This window comes from Protopterus annectens, chromosome 7.part0 (assembly GCF_019279795.1).
Source record: "Protopterus annectens isolate FY-2018-M chromosome 7.part0, PAN1.0, whole genome shotgun sequence".
Lineage (NCBI taxonomy): Eukaryota > Metazoa > Chordata > Ceratodontiformes > Protopteridae > Protopterus > Protopterus annectens.
This window is the reverse complement of record NC_056739.1, coordinates 181,529,339-181,545,658: the sequence shown is the minus strand read 5'-3', so window position 1 is coordinate 181,545,658 and position 16,320 is coordinate 181,529,339.

Sequence of the window (16,320 nt, the reverse complement as noted above, 5' to 3'; positions counted from 1 at the left end):
ATTCCTATGCCATCGTGTCACCACCAAGCTAGTGAAGTTTATAAAAAGTTTATAAAAAAGCAGGTTCAAGTCCTGACGGATTCTAGAAGCATGATTTCTCTTGCTAACAGCCTTCTGGTGTTAAAGAATAAGATCAGAAGCAATCAAAACGTAGCAGTAATTTGCATTCATGGCAACACAAAAAAGTAACCCCTTACACATTTGGAAATTTAAATAGTTCTTGGGAAACTATTACATCCAGTGGCTGTAACCTCTGTTTAATTTAACTCATGTCATAAAACTTGGAAAAGATGTTCCCCATTTAACACATTACATCCGAAAGATGCCTCCAGCTGCATCTGTAGTTAACTCCTACTGACGCCTCTAGACGTCAAATATTGCTTGATCATATTTGCATCCATAATGCCAAAACCATATGTACAAGGTTTTAAAAGATTTCACCTTAATGACAAACTCAACTGCATTAATATTTGACCTTTCCTCTAGTGCAGGTAAATAGATATTATACAATGACACCCCATTAATATTCCAAAATGTGCATGCTGATTGGCCAGCTTGGCCGTTGTAAATCCCACAATATACCAACAGACAGAAGGTCCGTTCTCCCAGACTTTTTTCCGTTGGTATAAAGTCCTCAAAACATTTTTTTAAACAAATAAAAAAAAAAAAAATCAGAGCAACAGAGACTGTCTTTTCTCCATTGCTTCCATTTCAAAACATTGATGTACTGGGTACGAGTGGGATGTAAGTCCCATACACATGCTCAGTACATTAAAACAAGGAAGCAGTCTACCACAACCAGTGGAAGAACAGTAATGCGCCGTTATACAAAGACATTATTTAAGAAAAGTAAATTTTTTTTTCTTTAATAATGTCATTGTATAATAGCAATAACCAAATCCTTGGTTATGGTATATTAAAATTTACCCAGGGTTGGCTTTATTTAATCACTCAGGCTTCGCCCTTGTGATTAAACCACACCAACCATGGGTAAATCTTCAATATACCATACCATGTCATCTGTTATTGCTTTAGTAACTGTTGTTTTTATTATATTAATTTATACAGATATAATTTTCACATTTTTCTAATTATCTCAACAACCAAGTAACAGACAGAACTCCTTAACCTCTTATGAAAGCTCTCAGCTAGAAGAATAAAAGGCTGCTGACAGTATGTGTGTAACTTGAGTGTTTGCTGAAATCTTGTAAGTTGTTTACAAAATATTACAAATGTAATAGTTACTGTGTTTACTATGACTTATAAAATTTGGTTTAAGACCTAGAACCTAAATAATACTGCCACTATAAAAATAGTTTGTGCTGAAGAGTTTGCCATTTATACTTCTTTCATAACTCCTGTGGTTCCAGAAATATGAATATCTGTTTAAAATGTGAGTACATAATTTGATTCTGTCAAAAGGCTTAGGCTCTGCCCATTGGAAGTTACAGTGCAAACTTCTTGAGCTCCATTGGAGTGAATGAGTTAAAAGCATTATGGAAAATGAGCAAAGAGGAGAAATCAATAGACAGTGTAGCTACAAAATGTTCTTGACTATGGTTAGACAGTAAAGAGTCTCTTATCAGAAGCATGCCCTTATCCTAGAGCAACAGAAACCCTAAACTAGAGAGATGTCAGTACAGGAACTGAAAGTAACCTGATAGGTAATTATGAAGTAAAACTCAGTTCAAGAATGCAGTATATACAGAATGTTGTTGTTTGTCTTTTTGACTTTTCCCAGTTAGGGGTCGCCACAGCGGAACTCCAGTCCGCTAAGGATTGGCAGCAGATTTTTATGGTGCTGAGTTGCCAGCCCAAAACCCAACCTTCAACGAAGATACGCCCATTCACACGTCTTTTGAATGCCACTTGACCACGGGGAGGACATGCAGACTCCACTCAGAAGGCACTCCAGCCAAGAATCAAACAGGAAAACCTCTTGCTGTGAGGCAACAATGCTACCGCTGCACCACTGCAGCTTAGTATATACAGAATGTAACAGGAATCATTAGTGCAGAAATAGAGTAAAAATGGAAAAAGAGAGGAACTTGAGTGAGTACTCTCAGAACAAAGTGAATATGGAAAGTGAGATAATCAAGAGAGAGAATGCAAAATACTGAACCTATTTTTGGTAGTGCAAAGCTGAGACTGCAAGTGAAGGCAGGCTCTGTATATCAAGTATCTGTGATCCAAGAAAGTAATAAATCTCACAATAAATTTTGATCCGACAAAACTTTTACAATGGAAGAGCAACATGGGGAAGGAATAGAAAGTGAGAGCATGATATCCACTTACACTAAAGTAGAGGGGAAGCAACCTTAAAGGACAGAAAACCCTCAGGTTTGTGCTGCTAGCAGAGAAAGTAAAGCAGAAGGTGTTTTTTGTTTAGAACTACCTTTTGCTCTGAAAGATGTATAAGAAGCTGAAATACCAATATTTTGAGGGGAGGAAACATTCTAATTCAAGGCAATTTACTGAAAAGGTAACCCTGAGTTAGTGACCCTATAGTTAAGCAACATAAATTAAAAAAAGCATAGATAATCATTTAAGTAGGGAAAGATGGAATATAATCACATTTTTAAGGAAGGATAGTTAACAGGATGCTTCTTTTATTTCTCAGTCCTATTCTCAGATAAAAGATGACCTTCTATACAGAATAGATAAAAAATAAAACCTTAAGCCAATCTGTATCAGTTACTTGTGCCAAAACTTACAAGGCAATAGTAATAAAGTTAGCCCATAGTCAGGTGTTAGGAGGTCCCCCCATGATGGAGAAACATAAGAGCAGAATTTAACAGACAGATAAGTTGAAAGCGAGAGAGAGAATTTCTGTGATGTCTGTCTGAAATTCCAGAAAACTGTACCCCATCCTGGATATAAAAGCCCCTTGATCCTGATGTGTACCATAGAAGTACCATATGAATACAGAAGAGGTAATAAGAGATCTGGGGACCCAGGTAGATAGTAATCTCTCCTTTGACAATCATATTGCCAAAGTAGTTAGGAAATCCTTCTATGTGGCCCATCTAATTACTAAAGGGTTCACATCTAGAAATAAAGAGGTTATAGTGCCCCTCTACTCATCACTCATTAGAACCATCATAGAGTACAATCCCCCATTTGGGATGTACCTCACAAGACACTTCCAACAGCTGGAAAGACCACAAAGGTACCTCACCAAGAGGATTACTGGACTCAAACATATGTCCTTTGCAGCCCGACTGAAAAAACTCTGGCTGTACTCAGTGGCATATCGCTTACTCAGAGGTGATCTCTGCCTGACGTACAAAGCCATGTCCAACTCAGAATTGATGGACATGCCCCACCTAAAGAAATCCAAGTCACTGCGAGCCATGCACTCTAGAGAGCTAAACCTCACCACAACAATAAACAGAACATGCTGGAGGGATAGATTTCTGTCACAGAGACTCCCCATGCTTTGGAACAAAATTCCAAATTACATCAGGCAGAGCCCCTCACTAAAACTCTTCAAGAGAAATCTTGACAAGTGGATGGGTAACAGAAAATACACCCCTGGAATCACTTCATTGGCTCTGCTTGACAGCGGATCAGTTAATTAATCAATGGGGCGACGAAAGCCGACACACTCTGGCTAGGCTTATAAATGCCCTCGAGCAGATAGCCAAGTACCTACCTATGCACCTATGAATATATTGCTATGGACATTGTGGTCCTGTTAGTAAAATCTAGCAATGGGTATCAGTACATACTAGTTAGACTGTGCTACCAAATTTCCAGAAGTAGCACTGTTACAGAAAGTTAATACTGTGACTATTGCAAGATAACCGGCATTGTTATTTTTCAAAGTGCATGTCCCTAATAAAATGCTTAATGACCAAGGCACTTCCCCTTTATGCCAGAAGTAATGCACCTTTCATGGCAGTGTTTTAAAAACAACAGGCAAGAGAGGTCTGGAATTTATTGGAGAAAACTGGCAAAGGAACCAAGGTATTGGCAGCAAATAACTAGATAGGGAAACATGATAGAGTGGGAAGAAAGCAAGAATGTATTTGGACTGGAGGTTAGAGGTTGCCTTCCCTATCAAGGATTGATATCAGAGTATAGGCAACAAGAAAGAAAAAGGGTGGTCCTAAACAAAAGACCAGCACTGGTAGAGTTTTTAGTAGACTCTAGAACAGAAGCTGCCATTAAAAAGGAATAATTAGTAGACCATATAAAATATTGCATGATAACTATAAGAATCAATCAGAGGAGGTTAGAAAGGCTTGGGAAGAAAGAGTGGATAAGCAATTCACAAAGAAACAATGGGAGGCTATATGTATGCTTCCCAAATATGCAAAAAAATCTAGAAGATTTAGGATTTTTGCTTGGAAATATTTACACAGATATTTTTATATCCCAAGTAGACTACAGAGAATGTTTCCTAGGTAGACAGCAAATGTTGGAGGTGCAAAGGGGAAGAAAAAGGTAATTGGAAACATATTTTCTGGGACTGCAGTGAGTTGGCAGACTTTACGGATTCCCTATGGGATGCACTGTCTGAGATGCTGGGTGGGCAGATTAGTGTTTTGAGGGAGATGATTTTTCTGAACTTTGATACAGAATCGGAATTGCCTAGACATGGTAAGGCCTTGCTGTGTCTAATTATGGTGGCTGCCAAAAAAGCAATTACTAGAAAATGGAAATCAAAATCTAAACCAACTATACTAGAAGTAGTGAATATAGTAGCAGAGATGAAAACAACTGGAATTGAGATGTTTAGAAAAGGGTAGGAGCAAACTAAATAAGAAAAAATGGGAATTGTGGGAACAATACATACAGGGGAGGAATGAGGTTTAAAAGAAAGCAGAACTTGAATGAGCTGTGTAATGTTTGACTGAAAATGATTGAGTAGATAAGTGATGTATAATGTTTGCAACTGGGAGTGTGTCAGTATGGTTTCTGATGTAAAATGCTTGCATCTAGGATTGTGTCGGTGTGGATTGTTTTTATTTATATAAATATATGATGTTTATGTTGTAAGTGATGGTTTAATAAAGATGCTTCTTGTTTAAAAAAAGGACAGGAATTGAATAATTTATGTAATGTTGCTTAGGTTATATGATATATAACAATATATGTAAAGTATAATGCTTGTAACGTGAACTTGTTAATACAGCTTGATTACTTTTATATAAATGTAACTTTACCTATGTCACATGTGATAAATCAATAAAAAAACATTGAAGACATCATCTACTACCCCCTGAGTGTTGGGTTAGTAAAAAAGATCAATAAAACACTGAAATCTAATTAAGGAATGTTATTGATACAGATGGGAAAAATGACCAGTTGCTACTCTATTTTCTGTTTGAAATCAGGGAGCTGGCCCAAGCTTTTCTTGGTTTACCCCATTAGAACTTCGGTACAACAGGTGCCCAAGACTATTGTGTGACAGATTTAGGGAAGAACGGAAACACCATTTAACATGTGATTGAATCATACCTCGCAATCTTTTAGAGCAAAAATTCTGCACAAAGCCAAAAATAATGGGGAACAATGGTTGAAAAATCAGGGACTGATTTGAAATATTGGTCGTGCAAACTTAGAAAGTTGTCAGAATAACACGTTTTGTATTAGGTTGCACTTTCTGAACAGATAAAGTCTGAAAGTCAAACGTTTCTCCTTATTTAGTGACTCATGTCCTCAATTTACCAGAAATTCACAAATTGTATGAGAGACAGACTAAAATATAAGGCAAAAATGTAGACATTCTGTGAACATCTGGACAGCTAAGAGTTATAGATGCAATGTTCTGTTAGTCTGCAGGACAGATTAAAGCTAGTAATACTCATAGTAAAGCAACACACAGAAAGCCCAGGAAATGCAACAGTAACTTTATAATAAGAATGACTTAGAAAATGTAATCTAGAAGACCAGATACTAGTGCTTGCGCCCTCCATGGATACATTTCTGGCTAAATACCAGGGTCCGTTTGAAGTGTTGAAAGAATAGATACAGTGAGCTGTAAGGTTAGACAGCCCTGAAAGAGAAGCTAGAGCAGATATACCAGATTAATATACTGAAATGATGGAAAGGAGTAGAAAATTACTCTGTAAGCTACTCTGTAAACTTGCAAGCTGAAGTTCCTACAGGAAAGAGCAGTGAAAGCTCTACCTGAAGGGCAACTAAAGGAAACTTTATTAAACAAGGGAAGTAAGGAATGTTTGTTATGGCATGTATCAGAAATGCAACACGGTCATACAATTCAACTTATATACTTTGCATAAAAAATGCCTGGAAGAACTAAACTGATGGAACATAAACACACAAGGATGCTCCTAGAATGAAGATAAGACTGCTACCTTACAGAGTACCACAGTCAAGAAACATTTCTAAGCAAAGTTTAAAAGATGTGCTGGCAAGGCACTATAGAATAATTACTAAGTGAGTGGATCAGCCCAGTAATGCTGGTTCCTAAATCTGGAGAAATAAATAGATTCTGTTGTGACTTTTTGACACCATTCATATGCCCAGTATGGTTATGTTGATAGAGAACCCAGGAAAGGCCAGATAGTTAACAATGGATTTGACAAAGGACTCCAGCAAATACCACTTACCTCATTTGCAAAAAAGAAAATGGCTCTAACTCAGGACAGTTTGTCACTATCTGGCCTACATGGAGTCCCACCCACCTTTCAGAGGCTGAAGGAAAATATAACAGTTTGTTGCTTATCTGGAGCCAGGATCCACCTGTTGACACACGCACTCAAGTCAACGCACCACAGGTACAAGTATGATTCTATCGTTGTCTATGTGGGTGTAAATGACCCAAGATGTGCCTCACTGGACTATATGAAGTGAGACATTATGTATTTTTCTGAATGTCTGCCACACAGGTATTTGTCTTGCATTGAGCAACATTCTACCTTCTTCAAGGATGATGCCACATTATAAACAAAATGTGATTGACTTTAACAATTGGCTTAGTTTCCAGTGTCATTCCAGGGGGATTCAACATTTGTCAGCATAGAAGGACGTGGTTAACAGACCACGTTGTTTTGCCAAGGATGGTTTGTACCTGTTCACCCTGACCTTCCAGACATTGGATAAAACTTTATCCCCCCCCCCAGAGACTTTTTTACACAGTGTCAAATTGACAAAAATACAGACTTAGCATTACATTTTTAGGTTCTTCTGGGTTTTAACAAGAAAATCCACAGTCTACATTCTGGAAAATATAGGCATCTGTGCCATTATGATGACATGATTTAAAATCACAGAAAGCATTCCAGCAGAGCAAGGCTTCAGTGACTTCCATACATTTAGAGAGTCGGCCACACAAATACGGACCAAAGGTGGAGGTGTCTCAGTCTACATTAGCAACAAATGTAACTCTAGGTTGGTTAAACAGGATGATGCCTTGGTGTTCATACACATGCAAATCACCATAAAGTCCCTTACCATATCCTAGCAAGCAAGAGCTCACCATCTATGCCCCAACAAACCCATAACTTGTACCTAGACCTAGTGAAGGCACTCTCCATCTGACCAAACACTCTATTCATGGGACACTAACTACCCCTCTATAGACTGGGAAACATACACTGCCTCCAACATGCAGGCACAACATTTCCTGGACTTTATTAACACAAATACCCTTGCCCAGATAGTGCATACTTCAACCAGAGATCAAACATACTAGACCTAGTACTCACCAATATGAGGGAGTGTTGCCCTCCCCTGTCAAGTCCTTACTGGTGAAGTTGGACCACAAAGCTGTCTCCTTTGAAATAAAAATCATCTCAGTAACTCCAACAAACTCTCTAACAGTTAGGAACTATTCCAAAGCAAACTACCTCCTATTAAGCAATAGTTTTTCAAATTCAGTAATCCTCCCAACCCCAAGTTGTGGAATTCTTCACAGAGATGGGTCTATGTTCAGCTATCAAATACTAGAAAACATTAACCGTGAAACATCTGAAGTAAAATAGCAAAAGGGACAATTATCAAAAAATTGGAACTTTGAAAAAAAATACATTGAATGGCCATAGTCGGCCAACATCACATACACAACCAACCAAGGTGGGGCCTGTGACCCCCACACCCCCACCTTTATATACCAACTCCAATATTGCAGTACAGTGGGGAATAAAGAAAATTTAAAAGGTTTTACTTCATTTACCTTATGCATCACATTACTTCCTGGTTGTTGACCAACTATGGCCATTTGATGTAAAGTTGCCGTTGTCCGATAATTGTCCCTTTCACTGTTTTGCATTCATTATTTTGCGGTTCAAGTGTCTTAGCATTCAGTAGCTGACATACACCCCACAGAGACCCTGTGTGATCATGTATGGTTGTTTAGAGGCTGCTGTACCTACTAGAAGTAAGCCCAAAATTAACTCTAAAAACAAACCACACTGGTAGAATCCTAACCTAAATAGAGTATATGAAAAAAGGAAAAAAAAGTCATAGCTAAATTCAGGAAGAGCAAGTCCCACAATGATAAGAGCTCTCTAAGCAAACTAAACGGAAAACGGAAGGTCACGGTAATCTCACAGGTTAAAGACAACCACATGGCCTTCTACAGCAATATCCAAAACTTCAAAGACAGCACACATCAGTGTGCCAAACTGGTGTTCATCGATGCCACCTTCACTGAGCAAAGAGACATACCAAATCTGCTGGCTGACAAATTCAGGTCAGACTTCATCTCTCACTCCTCCCCTACCTCACCCTATGAAATAGCTACTAGCATAATCCTGCAGTTAATAACAGGGAGTAGGTTCTAGCAGCACCTACTAAAATCAAAAACACAGCCTCAATGGGCCCTAAGAATATCCTGGGATGCCTCCTAAATAACTTGAAATATGACCTATCAGGACCACTTGAGTCACTTTTTAACTATAGCCTGAAATCAGACTTTGTACAATGACAATGGAGGACTGCGATGATTATCCCACTTCACAAGAGTGGACCATCAACCAACCCCAGAAATTACAGACCCATTAGTGTGACTAGTCTAATATACAAAGCCATGGAATAAATTATCATGGAAATGATCAACAAAGACACAGGCACCTTCAGGCACTGGACCTAACCCAGGTTATGCCTGCTTTACCTGGTGGACTTCCATGAGAAGGTCAATAAGGCAATGGATGAGAAACAAATGGATCGTACTACCTACCTGGAATTGACAAAGGTGTTTGATACAATACCCTACTCGATATAGTTGACAAACTCACCAAAATGGGCATAAACCCCTATGTAACTCAATGGATTGCCAGCTGGCTCACATACATGACCAAGAAAGTCAGGATTGGTCATACCACCTCCACTGAGAGACCAGGCACCAGCAGGGTACCTCAGAGCTCCATGCTTGGACTGCTCCTATTTGGCATCTACATCTTGGTGGTAAAGGCTAAAGTCAAGGGCCTTCAGTTGAGCTATCATAGATTCCCCCATGACACAAAGATCTTACAAAAGGGTCTAACACATACAAATGACTGGTGGCAAAGTCACAGACTAAAATTCAGTGCCAAGAAATGCACTATAGTGCTTTTTGGGGAAACTGCCACCCAGGCTAATTACTCCATCGATAAGAAACCCCTGATAGTCAACAGCTATACTCTATCTCCTACAGGTTACTGAGAGTTGATCTATTCCTGACATGCAAGTAATTTTTGGACCCAGTGCTGATGGACCTGATGGACCTTTTGCGCATCCATAAAGTGAATAGCATCAAAGTCACTAGATACAAAGATTTAACTTTTGCTTGTGACATAAATAAGACATGTTGGTGATACAGGTGTGTCTCAGAGGATCCCCCTGCCCTGGAACAGGCTGCCCATCCATGTGAAGCAGAGTCCACTCCTAACCCTATTTAAGTGTAACTTTGACCTATGGATGGGAAGTTCACCTGAGGTCTGCCCCCCCTTCCTCTTAAAATCATACTGTGCAGAAAACCCTACCTTTCTGTCACAAGCAAAACAACAAACAAATCAAACGTTTACTCTAGTTAGAAAAGAATCAGAAAAGTATTTAATAACAAACGCAAGCGTTTAGCCTTATATAAATATTCCCCCCTCCTAGTTCATAAAACAAAATTACTATGAGAAGCACCAAGGTTGCCTATGAACACAATCTAGACACCAGCACTAAAATCAGCCATAAGCCTTTTTAACTACATAGATAAAATCTGCAGTAATGCTGTACCATGCTCTGAAGTAATTGTAAATGCTACTACCCACACTGACCCAGAATCCATAGCTAACATCTTAAGTGATAAATTCAACTTTGATTTCAATTCACCAACTATATCCCTGGTCCCTCATACCAGCTCTGGTCAAATACTTGTCATCGGTATTGACCAAGTCTTTAACACCTTCTACAAAACAAAAACAAAAATAAATAAATAACGTGTGGTCAGACAAAATACCCAGTTTCTTACTGGCAAAATTAAACATCACCTATCCATCTTCAATCAATATCAGTCACAGGATAGGAAGCTACAATCATTTCCTTCCATAAGGGTAGCTTCTCAGCTGACACAGATAAGCCCATCACACTCACTTATCTTATCTGAAGAGCCATTGAAAAACACTTTAGAACTACTCACCAAGGACATATAAGATTTACAGACTCTAGATCCTTCACAGTTTGACTTTATCCAGAGTAGATTATGCCTTATTAATCTTGTTAACTTTTTCAAAAATGTCACCAAAGATCTAAATGTATGATTTCCATACACACTTCTTCTCTGGCCTTCGTCAAAACATTTGATACCATTCTGCAAAATGGAGTCACAAAATCCTCATAAATATTGACCCGTTTTTAGTTTGCCAGATTGATAACCGGCTACCAAACAGGACAAATTCAAAATAAATGGCATCCTCTGTTTGTTTGAAGTACAGGAAAGGGTCCATAGCCTTTGGTTAACTAAACTCGCATATGAGTAAAAGCTAGGAATCATTTTAAATACCCTCAGGTTTAATGGCGCTCTACTAAAGTATTGATCACATTACTAACTGATACTCCAATCATTCTCTCAAGCTAAATGTCGAGAAATGTAGTATTGTCACTTCTGGTAAAACTAGCGCAACAGTGTAATCTTGGAATAAGAAATTTGCAACCTTTGGTTAACTAAACTCGCATATGACTAAAAGCTAGGAATCATTTTAAATACCCTCAGATTTAATGGCGCTCTACTAAAGTATTGATCACATTACTAACTGGTACTCCAATCATTCTCTCAAGCTAAATGCTGAGAAATGTAGTATTGTCACTTCTGGTAAAACTAGCGCAACAGTGTAATCTCGGAATAAGAAATTTGCAATGAAAACAATTGGTCTCTATCAGCATGTTTCCAGTATTTTCAGAAAATTCTTCTACTCATCTCAACCCATCTGTCATGGGTTCTTGTCCAGGTCACAATCCTTCCTAATTACTCTACTCTTATGCACCCCATCATAGTATGCAATGTTCCATTTGACACTTACAGCTGTAAACATCTCTCCAATCTAGAACGACCCCAGTAGTTTGTACTTAAAAGAATCCAAGGTTAAAAGAGCTACTCTTTGTCCTTATTTTATTGTTATTTGTTATTTATTTTCATTTGTTTTCTGGGATAGTCTGGGAGTGTCCATTTTCAGTGGAGGTCCAGGGAGAAAAGCTCCACATATTACATATGCATTGATGAGATAAAGTTACATAATGACAGTTAACAAATTCAAGTTGCTAGTAAGCAACATTATACAAAATACAAAAATAACAATGATTTACATCCAGATACAGTATTTACATGTTGATATACAATTAGAATCAGGCTTATTTTCTTTAAGTTTCATCTTGTAGCTGAGGCTGTATAAAACTGAGAGGGAGAATAGTTAAATTAAGTGAAGATAGATAGATATTTCAAAGTGTTAAAGTTGTTAGAAGTGGTTTCTAGTTTCATGTAATGCTGGAAGAATTATTTGAGCATGTGCAGAGCCATTAGTTTGGAGAGGTATTCTTGCAGAGACTTCTCGAAAATGGTGTGGGTAGAAGTGGTTCTGATTGTGGTGAGTAAGGAATTCCACACTATGGCTATAGCAATGGAGTAAAAGAGCTCGGCCAGCTGTAAAATTGGGTAATTCTACCTTTAGAAGACATTTATTTTTTGATCTGAGGTATCTAGCAGGGTTGTAGGGGGACATTAGTGAAGCTAGGGATGAGCAATCTTCTGGTTTAGTTATGATTTTATGTGCAATGGTGAGTTGTAGGTAAGATAGGAAGTAAAGTAGTTTGAGCCAATTGAGTTTTTGAAGGGATATACAGTAATGGGAGGTATGTGTATCATTGTTGGAAAACTTTGCTACTTTGCTGTAACAAGATTCGAGTTTGTTTTTAGAGAGAGTTGAATGCCTGTGAGCAGATGTGCACCATATAGTACAGATGGTAAAAGAAAGAAGGATGCTGGGGGGGGGGGGGGTTTGCTTGAGTGGTTGAGGTAAGTTATGTGTCTGTAAAGCAGACCTAACTTTTGGTGGGTCTTTCTGATGTTGTTTAGGATATGAAGGTCAAAGGAGAAATTTTCATCAATAGTAACTTCAAGGAGTTTAGTATGGGGCACTACTTTGATGACAGTGTTATTCTGAGACTGAAAGTAAATTCTGACCTGTTTATGGGGGCTGGATCTTTCAGGGGTGAATAAAAATAGTTTGTTTTTTATTAGCTTTCAGGGCTAGGTGATTGTTCATCCATGTTTCTGTGAATGAGAAGGCGATTTGAGTTAGTTTTTGGTGTTCAGTGGTGGAGTAGGCAGAGCAGATGATGGTGGAATCATCTGCATACTGAATAAGTGAGGTTTGGGACAGGGAAGAGTGAAAGTTGTTAACAAATATGCTGAAAAGGAGGGGCCCAAGTATAGAGTCTTGGAGAACTCCTGTTGATATCAGGAGATAAGATGAGAAGTACTAGTCCCATTTTGTTGCTTGTTGACTATTTGTAAGGTAGTTAGAGAACCAATCTAAGCTAGGGGTGAGATTCCTAGGTTAGATAGTTTGGGTTCCTATCACGAAATCGAATGTTGTGAATGCCGAATACCGGAAGGCTGAACTTGGTAGTTTGAAAGTTGAGAATGTCAAAGCCGTGGAACCCCGAATTCTTTCCCAGGGAAAGAATTCAGTTGGCCATTTCTGCGGCTTCGGCATTTTCGGTCCAGGTCAAGGTAAGTGTATGAATGGGTAGTGACGGACTTTAGGGTTAGGGCACAGGTCAGGTAAGTGTGCAATAGTGACAGACTTTAGGGTTAGGGTGCGGGTCAGGTAAGTGTGCGGTAGTGATGGACTTTAGGGTTAGGGCTGGGTTAAGGATAGTGCATATATAGTGGTGTATGTTAGGTTTAGTGTAGGTTTTGAAGGTGTTTGGTGTGAGTGTGCTATGTGTGTGTTTTTCAGAAAAGTTTTGAAGTGTCCATGTTATCCGAATTCGATCTTCCAAATTCGAACTTATAGCGTTCGACATTTTGGAAGTTCGATTTCGTGATATAGACCTGATAGTTTAGTGAGTAGAAGGGGATGTGAGATGGTATCAAGTGCCTTTGATAGGTCGAGGAATAAAGAGGACACAATTTCCCTGTGTCTCTTACATGGTTTACAGTGTCCAAGAATGATATAAGGGCAGTGGTGGTACTGTGTCCAGGTCTGAAACCTGGAAATGTAGTCTATAGACTACTGTGAAGTAGTCAGACTCTGCCCTCTGCAACTACTTTTTCTTGAAAAGAAAAAGCCCTTAATAAATACCCATTCCAAAAACAAATATATCAGCAAGTCCTAATTCAGGGATAAAGTCATCACCCAGTGCTTATCTAGCCTATGCAAAAAAACGTTCTTTATATATTAGACACAGTAAAACTAAAGCAACATTCAGAATTCAGTTAGATAAATAGAGACATCCATCCACAACCCCTTTTACCCATTTCTGCAGATGGGGTTTGGGTGTCACTTCAACAGTGACAATCATCTAAAGCCAACATTCATACCACCAGGCGGCTAGCCCTGGTGCAACTGTTCTTCCACACCACACATTTGCATGCACACTCACTCTAATGGCCAGTTTAGAGCGCCCAAACCACCTACTGCATGTCTTTGTAATGTGAGACGAAACCAGAGCACTTAGAGAAAACTCATGTGAACACAGAGAGGACAAGCAGACTCCACACAAAAGGTACCCCAGCCAAAAATTGAACTTGGGAACCTTGTGCTGCAAGGCAACAATGATATCCAGTGCACCACTGTTACAGAATTACTGGTTGCAGACTTCTAACTCAGCAAAATTAAATACCATATTTCATTTCTCTGTTTTCTTCAAATCTTTCAAATTTCCCTTATCCATAGAATAATCCAAACTGAAAATATTTCTCTACATCTTCCAGATTAACTATCTCCTGCCATCATCTTCTGAACTATTAGCTTACTTTCAAAGGTTTTTGTGTATAGCATTTGCTAGTTAAGTATATAATGGCTGAGATACTATTGTCTTTGTATAATCCTATGAATATCTGAGTGCAAAATAAAGGGAATTTCATATGCTACTATGTTTAAGAAGGGCATGATTGCAGTTTTGTGGTCAACTAAAATGCAGCCCACCAAAACTGGAGGCAGCCAGGCAGCAGAGCATGCATCGAAGTAATTTAGGGGAACAAGTCACCAATATGGAATAACCATAGTATATGCTTGAAAATACTTCTTCTCAAAATAGGAATAGTAGCTGCAGGAACACTGACCCTCCCTCAAAATAGATATAGAATTCTTAGGAAAAGTACCATTCTTACAGAATGAGTATAGTACAGCCCCACCCACAGTATAGGTGCAGTACCCGCAAGAACACAGCCCCTTTCTTAGGATCAGGACAGATTCCAAAGATGCAGCAACCTCCACCTCCCCAGAATAGATGCATTGGTATGTCATCAGCAGGAACACTGCATTTTCTACAAAATAGTTACACCACCTGCGGAAACATTTTGACCTCTCCAAAATAAAGTATCTTTTGGAATGCAACTTCAGCCCCAAAACAAGTACAGTATGTACAGAAACATTACCCTTCCCATGAAATAGCTGCAGTACCTGTAGAACTGCCACTCCTTTCACAACATAGACACAGTACCTGCAGGAACACATCTCCTTTTCCAGAATAGTCACAGAATCAGAAGCAACACTGCCCCGAACCCAGAATGGGTATATTTTCAACAGGGGGGGATGCCTCTTCTACTAAACAGTTACAACATTGTACCACCCCCAAAACAGATACAGTATCATCAGAAGCACCACCACTTACCCTGAAAAGGTAGAGAATTTTTAGGAACCCTGTTCCTCCCACAAATTAAGTGTATCTGTAGTAATACCAAGGGCTGATCATTATACTGGCTGCTGGGCTACAGCCCCCCAGTGGAAAAAGAAAAATAAATCCAATTATTTTATTTATTTATTTTATTCTGGTGGGCTGGCATACTGGTTCTAGGTTAATTAATTTATTTTCTACCTTACATGAGCAAGGAACTCCAGTTCTATACTCAAACTGCAGTAAAAAAAATGTCAAACTCTGCTATCAAGGATGTTTTCAAAACAGCCTGGCGTTATGCATGTTTTAAAAGCAGAAAGAGGTGACTATGTAGAAGACAGAAAAGTTGCTTAGAAATGGGCTCCCTGGGTCTCTATTTGAAGCAGCAAGGAGATGTTTTTATTGGCCCACACTGCCTCAGGTGACTCTGATTGGCATTTTTGGCTGTGATTCCTTCTACATATAGCCTGCACATGCGCCCTGTCTTTGAGTAGGTTTTATTCAGGTCTTCTCATTTCCTCCCCCAGACTCTCAGTTGTATAATATATTTCAACGTTGATCCCAATTTGTTTTGCGGGGGGTTGTTGAAGAGTTAAGGAGTCAGGCACTATTCTGAGATAGGATTTATAGATCCTTTTAAGCAACTGGTCTCTCAGCTGATTGAGAACAACTGTTGGGTTAGCTCTGAACTTTAGCTTTAGGTACAAGTTGTTTTTTTCTTGAAAGAAAGAATAAAACTGGATTTATTTCCTTATTCATAATTTTTATTCAGTCCTATCTTTGGTTGTAAAAAAAAAACTTTGATGTACCATACAACATCTAGAACTCTAACTTCTGAGGGCATAGTGGGCCCCAGGTCCCTGCCTTTGTTCAGGTACATCCTCCATAGTTAAAATATGTCAAAAGGCTGCAGAAAAAAAAGGCAAAATGTAAGAAGTGTGAAAAAACAAGAAATAAGTAATCTATCTGGATGGTGTAGGGGCAGGTAGGGGGGAAACAAGAGAAAGGCACTAGGGATGTGCAGGTGGAACTGTTGTG